The 6,849-nt window shown below is 31.4% G+C and overlaps 1 pseudogene; it reads right to left on the reverse strand.

Moving 5' to 3' along the window:
* Positions 1–229: 229 nt before the first annotated feature.
* LOC136777895 (putative nuclease HARBI1) lies at positions 230–6,013 on the reverse strand (annotated as a pseudogene).
* Positions 6,014–6,849: the final 836 nt, after the last annotated feature.

Below are 6,849 nucleotides of genomic sequence, written 5' to 3' on the forward strand. Positions count from 1 at the left end.
AGACTCTTCAGTTATCAAGCAGCTGGTTTCTGAATGTCTAACTAAGTTAGCTGAACATATTTTTTTATTAATACTTTAAAATGAAAATACATTATCGCAGCTTAGTTTGTGTCAAATGTTGGATAAAATAATGCATGTGTTTGTCAAGTCTCACATGCGATGTGAGAATTCTCATGGAAATTTTAGGTTAAAATGTAATAAAGATAATTAAAATGTGAAAAATAAAAGCTTATATTTCATTATTCAGAAAATACATGATAGCATTTCGTTTATCTATTCCTTCAGATTTTAATAGGTTAACATTACTCGTATTAACATTTGATTGAATTTCTTCTCTAGCTTCGTTAACAAGAATAGGAATATTAATGATATTATTTTTTAATACACAAATATTGTGTAAAATGCAGCAAGCTATGATATATCGAGGAATAAGATCTGTCCTTGTCATAGGAAGTTTGTCTAAAATACTTCTGAATCTTCCTTTTAAGAGACCAAAACTTCTTTCGATTATCATTCTTGATGATGAGAGTATCGTATTAAATTTTATTTGCTGCTGCGATAGATGGCCATTATCCTTAAATGGTACCATTACAAATTATTGTATTTCATATGCAGCATCCCCAAGGAGGTGACTATTCTCTACAAAGTTCTCGTCACTGCACATATCTATAATATTTGATAGTCGGAAAACGCGCATATCGTGAACAGATCCAACTTCTCCACAATATACATGAATAAATTCGAGATTTTCATTGCAAACAGCCTAAAAATGTTAAAATGAATGTAAACAGATTGTTAACAAAAAACAGTCAGCCAAGAAAAAGTAAATAAGTTACCTGTAGTTGCAAAGAGTGGTAACCTTTTCTGTTGACATAAGCCTCAGAGTTTACTTTCGGAGCAGCAATCTTTATGTGGGTGCCATCTATTGCCCCTATTACTTTAGGAAACCCATATTTATTTTTAATTTTATTCATTGTAATTTTAGCTTTTTGTATTGAGGGCCACTTAATAAATGTGTGTAGGTAACTATAGATAGCATTTGTCACTCTTCGCACAGATCTCCAAGCAGTTGCTTTACCTACCCCAAATCTATCACTGACACACCTGTAACATAAACTAAATAAAATAATATGATATTCCTTAATATTTATTACTTATTACTTATAAGTTAATTAATCTTCATCGTATATGCAAGGAGCACCACACTAATTAGTTTTCGTTTTAAAGTTTCCTTGTATAAAGCAAATAATTGTCATGTTCAAAGCATTGAGATTCAGAATCTGGACATGATTTGTGGAAGTTTTCGCACATTGTAATGCATCCCTTTCACAAAGAAAATTTTGAAACAAATATTAGTTAGCTAGTCTGTGTGATACATCTCAACTATCATGTGTATAATAAAGGTTAATAATATATCAAGAGACACGGTAGTGTCTCGACGGCAAGTACATAAAAGTAGGTATAGACATGTCTATACCGCCGTCGAGGCACTACTGTATCTTATACAGCAAGTTTGGCTGTCTCAATTTTTAAATAGATTTTTCTCCGTAAATGAAAAACTCTCATGATTTCAGTAAAGCTTTTCTTGAAATGGTTTGGGACAAGCTTTTATTTGAGCCCATAAACATCAAAATTGGTTCACGCAATCCAGAGATCTCATAATCTGTTAGCTATATATATAACGAATTTAATTTCTTTCCGTCATCTTCTTCTTCTCCAGCCAGAATGTATGTCTCGGGCTGAAGTTAATCGCTAAAGAAAATGACGTAATTTTTACAAACGCGACGTTTAAATAATCGATATAATCGATAACTAATATGGCGACTACTGTTAGCTGTCAATTGAATGTCAATTGAATTGTAAGGTTTACCGGTATAACCTTAATATTTTTATAAAAATGAATTGGCTGTAATGATAGTGTAATAGTGTAATATAATCAAAACTACGGATAATTTAAGGGAGAAACATGAAGGAGCCAGCAAGATTATCAGATAAGTCACATTGTATTGAAAAATATGTATAAAATTTAATGTTTGGTGGTACTTTGTGGGATTTTTTTTATTGCAGGTTATATAATATTCCTTATATGCATATTCCTTGTATGCAGCTCTGATTTGAAGTCCTACCAATGCCAAATGCTCTAACAATTCTTGGAAATATCCTGTTATTGAAGAATGTAGATTGAGGAAGATTGTAAATGAAACAGAGAAGGATGAGGTTGTTACGTTAACTCATAATCAAGACATATGGTAGTGTCTCAACAGCAATTAACATAAACGTTTTTCAGTAAAGTAAGTGCATTGTAAAAAAAATTTGTTTTATTAAAACAAAGTTATATATAAGGCACCATTTCATAGTTTGCAGTTTGATGCCAAATCAGTGCCAAATAATGTAACAATTCTTGGAAATACCCTGATATTGGAAAATGCAGGTTAACGAAGATTGTAAATGAAACAAATAACGTAACAATTCTTGGAAATACCCTGTTATTGGAGAATGGAAATTAAGGAAGTTTGTAAATGAAACAGAGAAGGATGAGGTTGTTACGTTCACTCATAATCAAGACACTTGGTATTGTCTCAACAGCAATTGACATAAAGGTTTTTAAGTAAAGTAAGTGCATTGTAAAAAAAGTTTGTTTTATTAAAATAAAGTTATATATAAGGCACCATTTCATAGTTTGCAGTATGATGCCAAACCAGTGCCAAATAATGTATCAAATCTTGGAAATACCCTGTTATTGGAGGATGCAGATTAAGGAAGATTTTAAATAAAACAAATATCATATATGCGTACAAATATTTCAGACTAAATTATAGTAATGCTTGTTTGGAAAATATGAAGCATTCCGATGAACCTTCATTTACGTAGAGTACCAGTTGACTAGTGTTTGAATTTAAGCTAATTATACAATAATAGATGTTTACAAAAGACGCAAAGACACCCAAATATTACAGATCTTTAGTCTCAAGGAAGTTAAGTCACCAAGCACTAAAGAAAATGGAGATGGAGCAACATCAAATACTGGTAAGTAACTGAGATGCTTCATGTTTCTTCAAAAATTTATTTTCTTTGAAGATTGAGATTGTTAAATGATGAATTTGATTTTAGGTTTACTCGTAGTGTCAACATTTATTATTTTACAGTCACTGTGCAAGTGTATTATAGCAAATAGTAATACTTGTGCTTTGACTTAAATACATTTGGTACAATTGAATTAAATATCCAAGGAGGAAGGTTCGCATACATACTGGCTATTGGAGTTGAATCAACAATTGTGCTTTTCACTCCTGCATTCTGGTACTTGAAACAGGCAAAGATGAAAGCATTGAAAGATTGGCAAAGTAAGAATAAGCCAATACTCAGAAAAACGTCATTCATTGCACAGCCATAATTTAAGGATGAGACTCATTGGATGAAATTCTGTAAAATTGAGTTAATAACTGTTGATTGTTTTCCTCTGTTACCTATACTAGTATTCTGCGCCAAAGGTAGTATACTGGTCATTGGTATGGATGAAAAAATGAACGTTTATTCTCAATTGAAGCAAAGTCTAAAAATTAATGGTTTCCACTCCATTTTGTAGCACCAGAAATCCGACCAGTTTCAAAAGTGCGTAGAAATTTGCGAAATGAACATCTGAGGACTCTGGCACAGGAAATGTTATAAGGACGACTCGCCAATGTATCTCCCATGCCACCTTTGTCAAGAGTTAGCAGCATAAATCTAACAATGATTGGTGTTAAAAAGAAACGTGGTATACAAAACGACAATGTCTGCTTTGATTATATGCTTAATTGTAGCTTATTCAAAGCTTTGCGAATTGCTTGTCCAGCCTTGCCCCAGTATCATCTCAAGCAGTTGATGAAACCAGTGAAGTCTGGCAAGGTCAGATGGTGATAGAAAGTCAAATGTCGGTAAGCAAATAAGATGCTTCATGTACCTTCAAATATTTATTTTCTTTGAGGAATTATAATTCTTAAATGATGAATTTGATTTCAGGCTTACTCATAGTGTTATCATTTAGTATTTTACAGTCACTGTGCAAGTGTATTATAGCAAACAGTAATACTTGTGCTTTGACTTAAATACTTTTGGTACAATTCAATTAAAAATCCAATGAGGATTTTTCGCACACATACTGACTATTGGAGTTGGATCAAAGATTATGCTTTTCGCTCCTGTATTCTGAGACTTGAAACAGGCAAGTATAAAAAGTATTGAAAGATTGGCAAAGTAAGAATAAGCCAATTTTCAGATAAACGTCGTCCATTGCTCAGCCACAATTTAAGTATGAGATTTATTGGATGAAATGATATAAAATGCAGTTAATAGCTGCTGATTGTTTTTCTCCATTACCTATGCAAGTATTCAAGACGAGAGGCAGTATACTGGTCATTGGTATGGATGAAAAAATGCACGTTTATTCTCAATGGAAAAAAACTCAGTCTAAAAATTAGTTGTTTCGACTGCATTTTGCAGCACCAGAAATCAGACCAGTTTCAAGTGTATAGAAATTTACGAAACGAAAATTTGAGGACTTTGGCACAGGAAATGTTATAAGGACGACTTGCCAATGTATCTCTCATGTCACCTTTGTCAAGTGTTAGCAGCATAAAGGTGACAATGATTGGTGCTAAAAAGAAACGGCGTATGCAAAACGACAATGCCAACTTCGATTATATGCTTCATTGTATCTTATTTGAAGATTTACGAATTGCTTTTCCTGTCTTGCCCCTGTATCACCTGAAGCAGCTGAGGGAGTTACTGAAGTTTGGCAAAGTTAGATGTTGGTAAAAAGTCAAATGTTGATAAACAGAAAATGTAAATTAATTAAAATATATACATTTTATTTCATTATTTTTATATGTTGAAAGTATGTTTATTGATTATGAAAATTTCCAGTCTTGCCCCTGTATCACCTGAAGCAGCTGAGGGAGTTACTGAAGTTTGGCAAAGTTAGATGTTGGTAACAAGTCAAATGTTCATAAACAGAAAATATAAATTAATTAAAATATATACATTTTATTTCATTATTTTTATATGTTGAAAGTATGTTTATTGATTATGAAAAATTTAATAATACTTTTATTATGGTGAAACTGAAAACATTAAAAAACTAGCCTGAGCATTAATTATAAAGTTCATTTATACAAAATATATTACAAATATCAATAAAATCAATGTGTTGACTGCGATATTTTTTCAATATAAATATATATATTTTTATTAGTTAAACGCTGCTGTTTCAAAACATGAGAAGGGTGGAGATTTTCTTTAAAATCTGTAGAAATTAAAAGAATAATTTAATTTTTTAAATATTATACTCTTACAAAACGTTATGAAATCCCACAAAGAACAGACTTCGCCTGTAAAAAAAGGCGGCAAGTACATAAACCATCTAGCATAAATAATATAGTAAAATTATCTAATTAAAAAAAGTAGTGAAATCCAAATATTAGGCAAGTATATTTTTTCACCTTACCAAAGTTAAATTTTCGAAAAAAAAGGAACAAAAAAGTTACTTGCCGGGCCCGTAATATCCATGCACAGTGAGAAATAGAATCGTATATGGATCGGCTAACTTCACTCTGTATTTTAACATGACATTTGCTATACTACGCTATAGCTGAATCTCACATACGATTCAATTTCCCACTGTGCATGGACATTACGGGCCCGGAGGTAACTGTTTTGTTCCTTTTTTTTCCAAAATTTAACTTTGGTAAGGTGAAAAAATATACTTGCCTAATATTTGGATTTCACTACTTTTTTTAATTAGATAATTTTACTATATTATTTATGCTAGATGGTTTATGTACTTGCCGCCTTTTTTTACAGGCGAAGTCTGTTTTTTGTGGGTACAAAATTACCTAAATGAATTAGGAGTTGCCATGAGCCATAATGCCAAAAGCAATTGCTTTTCTGGTAAAAGCGAATGCCGCCCATATCTTGTTGACTTTCTTTCTAAGTGGGGTGTCAAAAGTTCATTTAAAAATGAAAATGTGCTTCGCGTTATTCTACAACAAAAGGTTTTCAGGATTTATTTTATACTATACTTAAAGAATTTATTGAATTTATAAATGTGCTTGCTAAAACTTACCGAAAATGAGACTTAAAATCAGCATCAGAATAATTACAGACTATACGATGAAAATAATTTGTAACTTTTATTCTTGGAACACGAATAATGCTTGTGGTCGCAAGAAACACTTCATCATCATCACTACAATTTTCGTCAGAATCTGTATCTAATTCTGATATCATTAAGTTAATTATGGATAAAATTGATTCTTCCCTTTCCATCTTTTTATTTAAAAAGAGCAGTTTTATAGATCTGACTTTAAATCTAAGCAAATATGTATAAGTATAGCAGACTTGTAAATATATGTAAGAAGGGTTCTTACTTCTTACGATTCTTACTGCAAGTATACTAAAATCCGTTCCGTTTTAATTGTTAAGCAGTATACTCGCAGTACAAAGTAATAACGGAACGCTGTTTGCAGTATACTGTAATGACGTCACTGTTACTAGAGATTTACTGTACTGGCAGTAATAACGGAACGCAGCCAATGCATGGTCCGTGAGCCAAGACAAATGTTAGTATTTATTGTATCGTACATACATACCACAAGTTATAAAGTAATATAAGGAAATAAAGTGACAGTTTTAATCTTACTGACAGCTGATATACTGATGGTATAAGTGAATAAATAAAGTGACGAAATTTGTAAAATGTACATAAAAATAATTTTTAAAAGTATATAAAGGACTGAACATTTTAGATAAGTATAACAATAAATTTTATAATATAAAATGTAAGATATAAATATTTTGTGGTACTTTGTG

This window comes from Prorops nasuta, unplaced genomic scaffold (genome assembly GCF_024137725.1).
Source record: "Prorops nasuta isolate Cenicafe-Biocafe unplaced genomic scaffold, Cenicafe_Pnas_1.2 PNAS00012, whole genome shotgun sequence".
Classification (NCBI taxonomy): domain Eukaryota; kingdom Metazoa; phylum Arthropoda; class Insecta; order Hymenoptera; family Bethylidae; genus Prorops; species Prorops nasuta.